The sequence below is a fragment of the Apus apus genome, chromosome 23 (assembly GCF_020740795.1).
Source record: "Apus apus isolate bApuApu2 chromosome 23, bApuApu2.pri.cur, whole genome shotgun sequence".
NCBI classification, from domain to species: Eukaryota; Metazoa; Chordata; class Aves; order Apodiformes; family Apodidae; genus Apus; species Apus apus.
This window is the reverse complement of record NC_067304.1, coordinates 1,316,683-1,331,260: the sequence shown is the minus strand read 5'-3', so window position 1 is coordinate 1,331,260 and position 14,578 is coordinate 1,316,683. Positions and strand designations below refer to the sequence as shown.

The 14,578-nt window shown below is 46.3% G+C and overlaps 1 protein-coding gene across 4 annotated transcripts in view; it reads left to right on the top strand.

Annotated features, from left to right (window-relative positions):
* Positions 1–4,679: 4,679 nt before the first annotated feature.
* IGFN1 (immunoglobulin like and fibronectin type III domain containing 1) overlaps positions 4,680–14,578 on the top strand; it is a 46,393-nt gene continuing 36,494 nt past the window's right edge. Inside the window, exons 1-3 of one of the 4 annotated variants that reach the window (XM_051639078.1) lie at positions 4,680–4,840; positions 9,437–9,526; positions 9,946–10,086. The gene's annotated coding sequence lies outside the window, so the exon portion shown is untranslated. Of the gene's footprint in view, positions 4,841–9,436; positions 9,527–9,945; positions 10,087–11,721; positions 11,832–14,578 lie in introns of those variants that run through there. The other 3 variants (XM_051639081.1, XM_051639079.1, XM_051639080.1) reach the window with 3 other exon arrangements.

The following is a 14,578-nucleotide window of genomic DNA, read 5'->3' as shown; positions in this document are numbered from 1 at the left end:
TTCTGCTGAATACAGAGACAGGGCTGTGAGGCACTGATAGGCATTCATTGTCTCGAGCAACCTCCTGTGCAACCCCTTCCTACACCCAGGAGCTCTAAAGTCAGGCCTGGGGCCTCATCCCCTTCCTGTGCTTTGCTGTAGCTGCACCTGTTTTCCAGCTGATTCCTGAATTGTTGTTTAGAGTTCTCAGGCTGATCTTGGACCTGACTTGTTTGTTACCTTGCCTTTGAAGATGACAGGACTGTTGATGGACCCTGTTGCCATCAACTCTCTGCTTGCCCACATCGGGCTCCTGGTCAGTAAGGTCTCAGCCTTGCCTTTGCTGGGGCTGCCTTTTCCACCATGGAGCAGCCCAGCTCTTCCAGCTCCCCAGCATCCAGCTCTTACAGCATTTCCCTGCTGAAGCTCCTGGCCTGTCCTTGTTCCTGGTAGTGAGCAGCAATGCCCTGTGTCTGTCACACCCTGGGTCACTATCACATGGGAGAATGACTGAGAGAACTGGCTGTCATGAGGTGTTTGGGGGAAAAAAACTCAGCTGCCTTCACGATGTGGTAAAAAACCCTCACAAGACCATCAAGAACCCTGCAACTGTCAGCCAAGACAGAGGGACAGGGTGATATCAGACCTGCTTTGGGCCTGGGCCCAAGAAAGGCATTTGTGGGCTGGGCACTTACCGTCTGCTTAGTGTCATCTGGGCCTTCTGTGCCCACAGGCATGAGGTCACGTTACCCAGAGAGCAATCAGAGCTTACAAGGGCAGGCTGCTGTCAGTGCTCCTGGGTCAGGTGAGCTCCACTGACTCCTTAGGGACATACTAATTCTATATGAAGAAGGGTGGAAGAGGTGAATCAGAAACCCAGTTTGGTTATCCCTGCTGTCTGGGTTTTTGCCCAGATCTTTTTTTGTGACTGAGTACCTGGAGGGTACTCGTGTCCTCCTGCTGCTATCCTGAAAGTGCAACTATTGATCTGATGGGTGGGGGGGGCTGAGGGGTGGGGGAAAGGGATGTGCAGTCATTGAAAAAGAATCATAAAATCACAGACTCATTTGAGTTGGGAGGGACCTTAAAGATCATCCAGTTCCAACCCCCCTGCATGGGCAGGGACACCTCCCACCAGCCCAGGCTGCTCCAAGCCCCATCCAACCTGCCCTTCAACACTGCCAGGGATGGGGCAGCCACAGCTTCCCTGGGCAGCCTGGGCCAGGGTCTTGCCACCCTCGTGATGAAGAATTTATTCCTCATGTCTCACCTAAACCTTTCCTCTTCCAGTTTAAAGCCATTTTCTCTCAATTCCATGACTCCCTGCCCTTGTCCAAAGTCCCTCTCCAGCTTTCCTGTAGCCCCTTCAAGTACCAGAAGACATTCAAAGGTCTCCCTGGACCCTCCTTCTCCAGGCTGAAGCTCTGGTGGCAATGGCCCTTAGCTTGTTTTTGTAGCTGAACCCCCTGGAAGGCTCTGAGTGTGTTTGGATGCTTCAGTAACTTGTTTTCTCCCCCTCACAGGTGCTCACAGCCCTCTGACAGATTTATCTTTCCTCCCTGGGTGATGGAGTGGATCCCCAGCACCCCCCTGGTGGAGTTTCTCTCCACTTCGTGTCTGGGGGAATACACTGAGATCCTGATTACTGCGTGGGTCATTCAGCTAATGAGTTGATTATCCACAGAATCTAACTACATGACATCAGCCTCACCACAGGCAAGACTTGCAGCGGTTGCTGAAGTAGGATGGGCTTTGAAGGCACTGGTGAATTGTACAGGCTGAGGTGCCCGAGGAGACTGTGATGTCTGGTTCTGGATGGATGCTTGAGAGATGGCAAACATGACCAAAATAGATATTTGGCCCCTCAGAGAGTTGCTCTGCCACCAGGCTGCATCCTGGCTTGGGATGGAGCTTTGGATCTGAAGCAGTGCTGCCGTGCCCTACTGGAGGACACTCTTACCTGATCTACATGCTGGGAATCTGAAAACTGGCTGAGATGTGACAATTTGTACAACTGTCCCTAGTGTCCATGTCCACTTCCTGGAGACTCCATGCTTCTTGGGCATAAAGCTTGGGAAGAGCACACAGTGGTTTGCATTTTTTGTCACAGCAAAGGTTCAGGGTTCTCAGACTCACTGCACTAGTTGTTTGGTTTTGTGTCTTATGCTCATTTCATGTAAATTGAGAAGGTTTTTGTGCCTTCAGTACAACTAGTGGACAATGGAATGACTGGGCTGCAAACATGGCAGGAGAGAGGGCCAGGGCTGGCTGAGCTGACAGAGTTTTAGGATAATGCTCAGTGGGAGAGTAACACAATCTACCTATAATGTAAATAAATCTGAAGGGCTCATTTTGACCAAGAATTTTCCTTCCTGACAAATGCAATTTTGAGACAACCAATAATCACTTGGCAATTTGGGATGAAATGGGAATCTTGACACTTCAGGTGAGCTCAAATACAGTATTTGGTGGGTTTCCAGTAGGATCCTCTCACGTGTCTGGTAGGAAATGATCTTGATGAGGGCTGTCAAAGGGCAGGGAACACCCAGGCTTCCAAATCACTGATACTGGGATACTGGAAAGGGATGTGTCAGAGGATTGCTAAGTAAAGCACATTGCATACAGCTGCCCTTTGGGTTTCTGAGGTCTGGTAACTGAGCCATATTTTCAAGTCTATCAGACTGATTTTAGCATCTCCAGTTAACTAACCCAGTTAGTACTTCTCTGCTTTTTGAGGCAGGAGACATTTTTGTTATCCTACAACATTAAATGGGACGTTCTGTGTTTTGCTGACTGTAGATGTGCATAAAGGTATGTAAATCTGATTTTTATGGATGTGTAACCTGCCCTTTATGGCATAAACCTGTTAAAGTGTAACCTCAGCAGACTGTGCAGCAGCTCAAGCTTGCTTCTCAACAGGAAGGATGCCTAGCTGTTGAGGGGTGAGGTAGGAAATCCTTAGTAGACTTCAGTTGGCCACTGTGATGTCCAGGGACTGAGAATCCAAACCCAAAAAACTGGTTAATCTGAAATAGAAGTGTTAGGGAATGATAACCCCTTTTGTGTTGCCTGAGTTCTTGGGAAGTACATGAAAGCACAGGCAAGCCTGCTGTCCTCCTGCGAGGTCATCTTTGTACCTCTTGTGGTGCCTTCTTACAACCCTTGGGACCTGTCAACCTCTGTACCTGGGAAGATCATGGAACAGATCCTCCTAGAAGCTGTGCTGAGGCACATAGAGGACAGGGAGGTAATTAAAGACAGCCAGCATGGCTTCACCAAGGGTGAGTCCTGCCTGACCAACCTAGCGGCCTTCTATGATGGATTGACTGCATCAGTGGGCAAGGAAAGAGCTACAGATGTCATCTCTGTGGACTTCTGCGAGGCCTTTGACACAGTCACCCACAACATCCTTCTCTCCAGATTGCAGAGGAATGGATTTGAGGGGTAGACTGTTTGGTGCAGGAGGAATTGGTTGGATGGTCACATCTAGAGGGTAGTGCTCAATAGCTTGATGTTCAGATGGAGATGAGTAACAAGTGGTGTCCCTCAAGGGCCTCTCTTGGGACCATCACTATTAAATATCTTTATCAGTGACATGGACAGTGGGATCAAGTGCACCCTCAGTGAATTCACAGGCAGCACCATGTTGGGGCTATGGAGTTCACCCACCTTCCAGCACTTAAAGTGCTCCTTGTACAGCCAACAAACACATCTTCTTCCTTGAAGAGGATGAGCTGCTGAATTTCATTCATCTGCCTTTGAGAAGCACTGATGTGCTCATGTCTGCCCTCATGGTGCTGCATGGAGTTGCTTTTGGAATTACTGCATGTGACAGACATCATCATTCAAGGTGTGACTGTCCCTGTGGTGAGCACTGTGGGCAGTGGAACATCAGAAATGTCTGCAGGCTGCAGATCTGGGATGGGGTGGGAGCAAGGAGAGCTTTGAGTGGTCCACGGGTGCCCATTGCACTCTGCAAGGTGAGGAAACCGTGTCTGGAAGCCTCTTCATCCCCTGCCTTGGGCTCTGTTATTTTAGAGCTCTGAGTTGTTTCTCTCAAGGTCTATGTAGATCAGCTCCAGCTGTCTCCTTTACTGATAAGCATAACCTAGTCTGCAGGTGCCTCTGATCCACATTTCCAGCCTAACCTAATGTTTTCCAGGCTGCTCTCAGATGGCTGGAGCTCAGGCTCATGCTTTGCCACGACATGCTAATGAATTCACATTAACACTGGGAGCAGGTGCTGGGCAGTACTTTCCCCATCTCACATTCATCATACTAACTCTTCAAAGGATTATTTTAAAAAGGAGAGTGTTTAGAGAAGCCTCATCTTTAAATATTCTTGGCTACTCTCTTTGAACTGATGTTCAATTTATCTGATCAGTTAGTAACGCCAGTTATTCTTCAGACTGATTTCAAGCCAATTAAGCTGCAGTTTCCTTTAAAAAATCCAGGGTGATTCAGTTGTAAGAAAGTTTTTAACAAGTGACTGTGAGGAAGAACCAATCTGCAGGAAAAGCACCACTCCCACTGACTTGTGAAATGCTGAAGAATTATGTTAATTTGAGATGAGTCCAGCACCATTACTGGTATGGATGGAAAGGATAATGAATAGGAGGCAGGTGCTTTGGGTTCCCATAAAAAAATATATCATCTGGGTGTCTTGCAGGCTAACAGCCCTGTGACAGGCTTCACCTCCCAGAGGGCGAGAGAGAGAATCAGTGTGAGAGAAGAGGAGGCAGGAGGAGAGACAGAGGGAGCAGCTGAGGAGGAGCCCAGGGACCCAGAGCTGAGCAGTGACTGCAGAGAGGACACGGGGCACCCGCGGCTTCAGCTGGGGCAGAGGAGGTGGCACAGGCAGGTGGGTGCTGGGTTTAGATAAGATGCTTGCTTTAGATAAGTAGCTGTGTTTGCTGTGGGCTGAAGTGTGCTGGAGCTCCTTGTGGTCCCCTTCATGAGGCAGAAAAGGTGACCGATGGGGACAGACCCTGCTTCATATCTGTACAAACCAAAGCTCTGCAACACTTCTCTGAAACTCCAGGATTCCAGGAGCAAGTAGGGGTGAGAGGGGAGAGACGTCCTCACTTTCCATCATGGTTATTCCTAATTTGGTTATTTTCCTGGTGGATGCTGGCATAATTTTCTGGCTTTGGATGATGCTTATTTTATTCTGATATTTCAAAGCTAGATAAGGTGAGAGTTTGACACAGGACAACTTTCAGAAGGAATGGGAGAGCATTCCCAGCAACAGGAGTCCTCTGGCACTTCTGTAGGTGCCAAGCATTAATCTGTGCAGGCAGGGGTCAGGGCAGTACTGGAACAATGCTGCAGATAATGCTCAGGTGTCCTGCAAAGAAAGTGGGAAGCTGGTGCACACTGTGGCCTCTTGGAGTTTCAGAGAGATTTTCTTACCATTTGTTTCAGTGTCAAACTTCCTGGCACGTTAGGGCATGAACCATTAAAATAGCTCGTCATGCGAGAACTGGGCTTTTCTCATCTGTTGCCACTGGCAGGTTGGGGAAACAAATAAATAAATCAGACCTGGGGTATTTGTTGTGTGCTCTAGTTTGAAGGGGGAGGTGGGAAATGAGAAACAGTCTTAAAATTTGAATCCTTTGCGGCATCTGAATAGCACAATAATTTTTTTGGACTGCATGCAGTGGGCTTTATTAACCCTCTGCATGCCCAAGGGTGGCATGTGGAAAGTGGTTTGAACATCCAGGGTTCATTTTAGCTGGAGCAGAAGACATTTGGCAAGGTCCAGTGGCCAAGCAGGGTCAAATGAAAGGGGCAGACGTGCCTTGCTCTCTGCATTCATTAAAGCACACGATGGGTTGAAATGTTTTCTCCAGCGTCTCAAGGAGAGGTGAAAGGTACTGGTGGGGTATGTCTGGCCGTGTGTTGATGTTTGCTTGCTTCTTTGGTCATTTTATATTCAACATCTCGTGCCCACTATTATGTTTTTCCCAATGGAAAAGAAGTAGATTCCAACAGTAGCCAACCTGGGCATTGGAACATGCAAGAAAGATGGTCATGAGAGCAGCCATCACAAGGGGAAGGCAGGAAGGTCAGGTTTATAGGCACCCAGGCTCCATCTCAATTATGGATCGTGCTGGCAAACCCCTCTGCTCAGTCATGGATGCAAACAGATTTAATCAGTCTTCAACAAGGAAATAAATGGAACTGTGTGCACCGTGGGAAGGAAGGAGCTAATCCATGGTGTGACAGCAGACCCCTGCTTGAATTTGTTACCCTGGGTCTGATCTTTTCCTTATGTTAAGTCCCATCTCAGCGTGTGAAAGTCCAGCCAACTGCAGTGGGTCTAATCATGGCTCTGTGTGAACAGCGATGACAGAGCTCAGCTCGCTGGTGACAAGGGGCCAGGGGAGCATCTTGGGTGTGGGAGGTGAAGTAACCAAGGCTGAGAGCCTTAAAATAGTGCCTTAAATTTCTTCTGGAGTGTCCAACATGGGTGATCTAGTGTTGAGGGACTGGGCTGAGCAAGGACATCTTCCACTGTAATCTGAAGAAGCTGCAAGTGCTCAACACTTGATGCTTTATGTTTATTCAAAATCAAATATTATGAGTCCAGAAGACTCATTTGGGGCATCCACATGCATGGTGTGACTGTTCCTCATCCTGGAGCAGAGTATTCTCCTGGTAAAAACAAAATGCTGTCCTGTCATCCACCAGGTCTGTGGCCTGATCTGGCCAAAAGAATGTCCCTTTCCATGACCAGCAAGATGAGCACTGTCAGACTTACCTGGTGTGACTGGTATGTTGGGTGGTTGTAGGGCTCCAGGTAACTGCTGGTCTTCACTGAATCTGGACTTTCATTCCATTTTCTGTGCCCATGAAATACAACTTTCTTTTGGTGTGGTGTTTATGAGGGTTTTCATTGCTCTAATGTCAAAGTAGGCTTTGAACCTGACTTCTGGGCTTTGCATCTCTTGACCCATTACATGTTTCTGAATATTTCTGCCTAAAAGCCGCCTTGACATCACCTTGGCCTTCAGTGCAGTGACTGATCAGACACTCATGCTGTAGGGAAATGATGTGGCTTGGCTAAGTGACTCAAGTGTAAGATTAACTTTTGCTCTTGGTCATCAGTTCATGAACTGGAAAATCCACTCAGCTTTTTGGACCTACCAGATCCTTGGTTCCCTCATTTTTTGCTCTGAGCCACCTGGTGGGAGCTGAGAGTCTCTAGGAAAAATTGTTCCTGTTGTCACTGGTCAGAATGGGTAGACTTCATGCTCATATACCTAAGAGGAAGGGAAAAGATTGGAAGAGTCTTGTTTCCAGATAAAATCTACTTTAAAACTTAGGCCTGAAATAACTGTCCTGGAGCTGCTGCCTCTTGCCACTTCTTCACTGCCCGTTGTCAGGGGAATGAACTGGCTTCCAGGGAAAAATGTGTCCCCTTTGCAGTGCGAGGCAGTGACTGCTGCTGAATGTCCCAGGCTTGGTGATGACTTTCTGCAGATTTTCAGTGGTACCACTGGCATGCAGGGGTTAACAGGGGCTTTTAGGTGGGCGGGTGGAAAACAAGCTGTGAAATGGAAGAAGGTCAGTCTCTTGGAGGAGTTTGTTCTGACAGATGGTTTTAAGTTAGCAGTCCCTCTATAGGAAAGGGCTCCATTCCTTCCCCCTTCCCCCCCCAAAGAAAACTGTAAAACCAGTGCTGGAATGAAGGCAAAGCCCTGTCAGGTCCATGTTTAGTGGTCCAGGTGGAGTTGTGGCTCTCCTGGTACTTGCTGGACCCAACTGGCTATCAAATTAGAAATTCCTCAGTTGTTCAAGCAGAACCCAACAGCTAGATATGATTTGAGACTAAGTGTCCTGTTCAGGGGGAGCAAATCACTGGGGAGGGAGTGGACCTGGGAAGGGGAGTAGCAGTAAAGCCTCGTGGCTCTGGAGAGCTGAGGCCCTTTGGTTGGGCTAACACTGTGGAGTGGAAAGCTCTTGCTGCAGTTGCTGAGAGCTGAATTCAGGGTTTGGTAGAAGCCAATAAACACTTCCTCTGGGGGCATTTCTGTGGCTTACATGAAGTGTTACTGCCTTTGGAGGCTTGTGTGGCAACTGATTTTATTGAAGGTTCCTGATGTTATGGCTGCAGCGTCCAATCAACAAAGTATCATAATTGCTGCCCTGGACCAGCAAGACTAATGTCTGAGGATCATTCTTGGGATGATCATTGGCCAAAAGAGGTGGACAAAGGGGTTGTGGGAAACCCACAAAGACACTGCTAAAAATCTGAGTCTGCTACTGAGTGAGAGGATTTTGCAGCAGCAGATGAAAAATTCTTCTTATTTTCTTGGCTTGTTAACTTTTAAATTGTTTATATTTGACTTTGGAATTGCTTCTTCTTTTATAAATGTAACAAAGGATGTAGAACTGAAGGATCTTAGCCTGAGCATCAGTCTGAGCAATCACATTTTCTTCTGTTGACATTGCTTTCTTATGAATGGTGAGGGTTTATATGCTGCAATCACCAATAACTGTCAAAAAGAAAGAAGGAATAAAAACAATTACTCCAGAATTTCAGTTTCACATTTATCTTATACATTGTTGGTTAAAGTGGTGACCCCCAACCCTGCAAGGGAGAAGTTCTTGATATGTGGATCAGAACAGCTGATAGATCGTGCTACTACCCCCACTATCTTTTCCACTGGAAAATGACTTCCCAAGACTAGTGGGAATGATGCCCTTCATGGTTCTTCTGTCTTCATCCTAGCTAACCTCAGTCTTAGCTCCAGGACCAAGTTTTTGCTGTGCGTTCCCTTCCCTGTTAACCACAGATTTCAGAACTCTCATGTCCTGACAGAAAACCAGAGGAAAACCTTGTTCTGGTTCTGCCAGCCCAGACATCATGTGAACCATTTTTGCCATGAGAAAAATACTCCTCTTGCCAATTTCTGGAGCCAGCCCTTCATCTCAGAGCTGAACATGAGGATTTCATCCCAGCCACAAGTGAAATCAAGTGGATTCCCAGACTGAGCAGGCTTTGTTGCTGCTGCTGGGAGGAGATGTCATTTGGTACCAGACTGGTCATCTCTGTGAACATCAGGAACTAAACAGAGGTACCTTTGCTTCCAAGTGAGCTTTCTGCATAGAGAAAGGAAAGTTTACAAGTTGCAAGGGCAGATTGGAAGCAAAATATTTTGGGGCACAGTGTGCTGCATTTGCACTTCTAGTGAGAACCTCTCCATAGAAATAGGTGTTCTTGTTGCTGCTCATGGGAACAGGGATCAGCCCATGACTGTGCTGGAAGGAAAGACAGAATTAGGATGTCTGTTTGGGCTGTAGCATTGAAGCTGGTTTAGGAGGAACTGGATTTCTGTAAGACCTCTCAGAATAGCACAGACTGAAGGACTCTACTCATGAAGGTCAAAGCCCAGGCATGGTTGCCCCATACACAAATTCAATAATCCACTGGTTTTACTTCTCTCCTAAGGAATGGTGACATCTCCTAAGGAATGATGGCATCTCCTGAGGAATGATGGCATCTCCTAAGGATTCGTAGCCTCTGAGAAGCAGTCTACTGGTATGTCCTACAAAACTTGGATGCACAGCTTGTCCCTTCCTTCAAAAGCCATCGATCTGCACAAATGTTTGTCCTTCTTTGAGACACAAACTCTTGACTGAGCTTACACTTGGAAATCCAGCATTGCCTTGACTGATGGTCACATCTGACCACGTTGGCCCCCTGCCTTGTTTGGGGCCTGCCAAAGGCCCTGGGTTCCAGAGCACCTCCCTGGGTGCTGTGGGAAGGGTGGATGTATAACGAGACCCCTACAACTGCACACAGCACAGGATGGAGATATCCTGGCCAGGCAGCTACTGAGCACAGGCTTAGCTTCTAGGAGAGTGGAGAGGTGTGAGGGGGACAAGAATTTGTCATTTCTTTTGCCACTTGGTGAGATTTACAACAGACTAAGGAGGGGTGTGGCTTCTTTTGTACAGATCACTAGTATCTGTGACCAGCAGACCTGTTGAACAGCAATGGAGAGCTCTGTGGTCTGAAACAACGGGCAGAGCTGCCGTGGTCCCAGGAGAGTCAGGACTGACTTCAAGCAGGATCATCTCAGAACCTCAACCTGCAAGGTAGTGAGTTTGGTCGTGTTGCCACTGAGATTTGCCTGGGGGTGCTACAGAGCTGGGAGTATGAAGTGTCCCCCTCACTGCCACGATAGACACTGCTCTGTGTTGCAGTGGTGTGGAAATGGTCGGAACTGTTCTGGGAGGAGTGGTCTCCTGTTGCAGGCACTGGTTTCCCCAGTACGATGGCAGGTTGTTGAAGATCTGCTGTAACTGTCCCATGGAGCTACCATGGGACTTGTGGCACAGATACACTGGTGTCTCTTTTTTGTTTTTCTTTTTTTTCTGGGATGCATTGTTTTTTGGGACAGTAAGTAGGGATACATTGTTTTTATTTCTTGACTTTTACTAGAACTGTTATATTTGCTCTGTGATACTTCCAGTAAATTAATTTGCTGTAGGGAAATACGTGTCTATGTTGTGAAAGAATTCATGGATGTGTTGCAGACGTGGAAAGGAACAGACTGACCTGCTCTTGTGTGGTCACCCTATTCCTGCCTCAGCAAATGGACACAAATTCAATGTTCTGCCCACTGGAGTTGGGTCTGAATCACTTTTGTTCACTTAGAAAATACAGATGGTGTTTGGCTCCTTTTGGCATTTTGTACCAACGCCCCTTGCACAAATAAATAGCTATAGAGTGTCTGGTGTATCTGTATGTACACTGGGGACAGCCTGAGCAATCACTTCTGTGCATTCATAATCCCTGAGGCAGAACAGAAGATCAAGTCAAGTATAGATTTACCAAAGGGATAAGTCACACAAAACCTGATCCTCGGGCATTCCTCCCCACTCTACACAACCCCTCCATTCATCACTGGAGTGCTTGTGACGTTCCTCCTCTGTGACCTGCTCAGAAGTTTTCATGAAACTGCACTTCTGTAGTGGTTGCCCTTCAGTCTTGTGGTTCTAACCAAAGCCTTTGATGTTTTCCTTTAAAAAACTTCTGAAATGGGAAGACTCCAACCCCAAATATTACTTAGAGTTAACAAATAACGGAAGCCCACCCAAAGCTAAAAGAGAAATGTAGGGTGAGGGATCCTCCTTCTCAGTGAGTATCTGGGTCTCTGGTGTGAAGCATAGCTAGAATTTGAGACTGAGAACACAACAATTTGGTGGTTTGTTTAGAATGTTTGCTATGTCAGGACTGTCCTGTTTTTTATTAATTGCAAGTAAGAACTAGAATTCTGCATCTGTTGCTGATTCATTTATTATAATGATGATTCAAGTCTTCTGTGCTCGGTGCTAAAGCCTTTGTACATTGATGAGGTCTGTGGTCCCCCTGGTGCCTCTGGACCCATCACTTCTGTCTGAACCACTCACTGCCTGTCACTTCTCTACAAGTTTGGCTGATTTTGCTCACCAGGCTCTGCCAGCAATTATGTCACATCTTGTCTGTGTGTCCCCCTGTCTGAGCCTCGTAAATAACTACTTGTGACTCCACTAGTACCTCCAAATCCTGTGACTCCCAAATGTTTTACTTATTCACTTAGCTGATTTATGGCCCTATCACTAGTGTCCAGGCAGCCTGCAAAAGGGAATGGGCTCTTGCTCTGGCTCATCCAGACAGATTGATGGATTGACAAGATGAAGGGCAGACCTCCCATCCTGTCAGGCTATCTGGTTTATTTTGGTAGTTAAAAAATATTGTCAGTAGTCATGAGCTCACTCCTGCTCTGCATTCAAAACTTCACCACTCTCTGCAAAGGGGATGTCTCTGCAGGTGAAAAGCAGACAGAATTCTGCCTGGGGTGAGTCTTGGTTACTTGAATGAGGCAAATGCATAACAGTGGTGTGTTTTTCAGAGGAGTGAGAGTCCTGAGCTACTTCCAGTGTCAGCCCTGTTGTGTTGTCAACAGCATTTCATCTATGGAGGGGTAGATTGCCTTTGGGAAGTATTTGTCTGCTTCTGTTGATTAAGTAGCAACCTCGGTGATCATCTTAGTCTGGACACCTCTGTTTCAAGCATCTGTGAGTGAAGATACAAATTACACGATGAAAATGTTAGGCAGGCTTCTGCTGTCTTTCATTTCTTTTAAAAATGCTGTGGTTTCTTTTTCTGGGTTAGAGCTGAAGTCAAAGCAAAAACGTTGTTCATGTAACAAGTTAAAAGCAAGCAGGGTAGGGTCTGAATGGCTGTGCCAGCTGATGTGTTATTTTCTGGTCCTTATTTAACACAGAAGACACAAGAAAATGTGATGTGGTTGGATTAATTACATTGAGGGAATGTTGTCTTGTATATCCTAGCACTGTTATTTTAACTGTGCAATCAATGTGTGGCACTAACATGCTTCTCTCACTCTCCAGAAGGCAAGAATTCACAGGAGTTTAAGGACTCACAGCAGCTTAGCTTTAATCCAAGTGAATTTCTGAAATATTTAAGGCCCTGTAAACCCAGCAGTATGCACATAGTGCACATAGTGCTTACTGTGCATGGAAGGGATGTGAACATGGGGCTTGTTACTACCTATACAAATACTGTCACAATTTGTTTTTAAAAAAATCCATTTGAAGATGGCAATCTCTCAACAGGTTACTATTATGTTCAGTTACATCCAGTCACAGCAGCCTGAGAACAACCATCTGATGTCATACATGTGGACACATAAGGAAATAATAAGTTTCTTGATGCCTTTGGACCTCAGAATTTGAACCATGTTCGTGTTTCAGTGTAGATGCTCAGCAGTATTGCCTAGTGCAGAGGGGAGAAGTCAGGAGTAGCAAAGGGTAAATGTGAGTGTAGCATAAAAGGAACTAAGGGGAATGTTGTTGCAAGTTCATGTCAAGTAATCATGTTTGTTGAAAGTTGTAAGCATCAGACATTTCAGCTCCAGGAGTGGTGACATGTTTAGGAAGACACAAGACTGCAAAAGGCAATAGGGGATTATAATGTTTGCTATTAACACGGTTCAGTATTTTGGAGGACAATTTAAATCTATCAGAAGGGGATGATCAAGAGTCTCTGAAAATCTCTGCCATTTGCTGTGCAGTGCCCTGCCAGCTGCAGGGCAGGATGCCCTGGCACCACTTGTTTTCACTTCAGTTTTGTGTCTTTTCCCTCCCACAGCTGTTCATTCCCTTCATTTGCAATTTTTTAAACATCTACCAGTGGTTTACAGTAGTAACTATGGGATATACCAAAATACCAACATGCAGAAGCTGGCACACTGAAATGTAAACCCCTTGCTTTTGTGGAGAGCAACAAAAGTCACCCACACCAGACCTGGAGGTGACAGAAAGTGAGGACTTGGCTGTTGGTCGTGCTGTCCCATGTGTCATTTCCCATTTCTGCTGTTTCACATGCTTTTCCACTGAAGTCAGTGAGGGTCACAGAATTATTTTCCAAGTAATAAATTATTTATGAGATTCGTAGCATGCAGAGCCCTAAAATAAGATTTGTATGAAGGCCAGCAGTGGAGCCAGGGATTTGTTATGTCTGTATTCCCATTTGCAACTGCTGATTAATGGAAAACGTTTATCCTTTTGGTTCAGAACCTGACCCAGAAGTTCTGGGAGTTACACTTTCTTTGGCCTGTCTATGGGACATACAGCACAAACTGTATTTGTTAGCTTAGTTGTCTTTTACCCTTAGCAGGAGCAAAGTATTCCGTGGATAATGCAACTCTGTATGTACAACATGGAGATGCTGGGGCCCTCCCCAGGGTTTTCATCAGGTGTAGGGTGGCAATAGTAGGTGTGATGAACGTCTGATACTGGCAAGAGAAGGAAGATCATATGTGAGCTGGCCAAGTCCATCTGCCTTTTAAAACTGTTCAAAGTGGCATCTTCTTGTGGGACTGTGTTGAGTGAAGGAGTGCAGAGGGTAAATGGAGACACAGCATTAATCCCACATGGGAATCTAATCTAATTGCTCTTTTGGAGCTCCAGTAACTCTATAGTTTCTGAGCATCTCTCGTATGACAAGGATTCTGCCTTCACAGTTTGCTTGCAAGATAGTGATGTGTTACATTACATGTTGTCCAATTTATAAATACAGGGAAAGAGACACCTTGGGCAGAAGGTCACATGAGTGATCTACAACAATAACAAGTTAATGCCAAGTTCACACTTTGCCATTTCCTTCTAAAGTAGTAGCTTATAGTCTGCTCTCAGGTCTGTTGCTAATTTAGACAAGCTAATTTGGATCAGGATGTGCTTCTGCTTCATGCCCCAGTTTAGGCATCCATCTCCATGGCTTTCTTCTCAGCAACTGCTCTTGCCATCCATCAGAACTCACCACGTGAGTGCCATGCGGTGTAATATTTGCCTGAAACACGAGAGGAGGTCTTTGGAGGAAAGCCAGATGACATGAAAAAGGAAGAGGTGACAGGGATGCTGTTAGATGTGTACATTTTCCATTTAGCCCTGCTAGCTGTTTGTGCTGGTTTTATTGGTTCAAAACTGTCATGATGTCAGCCTGGAGAAGAGAAGGCTCCAGGAAGCCCTCATAGCAGCCTTCCAGATCCTGAAGGGGCTCCAGGAAAGCTGGGGAGGGACT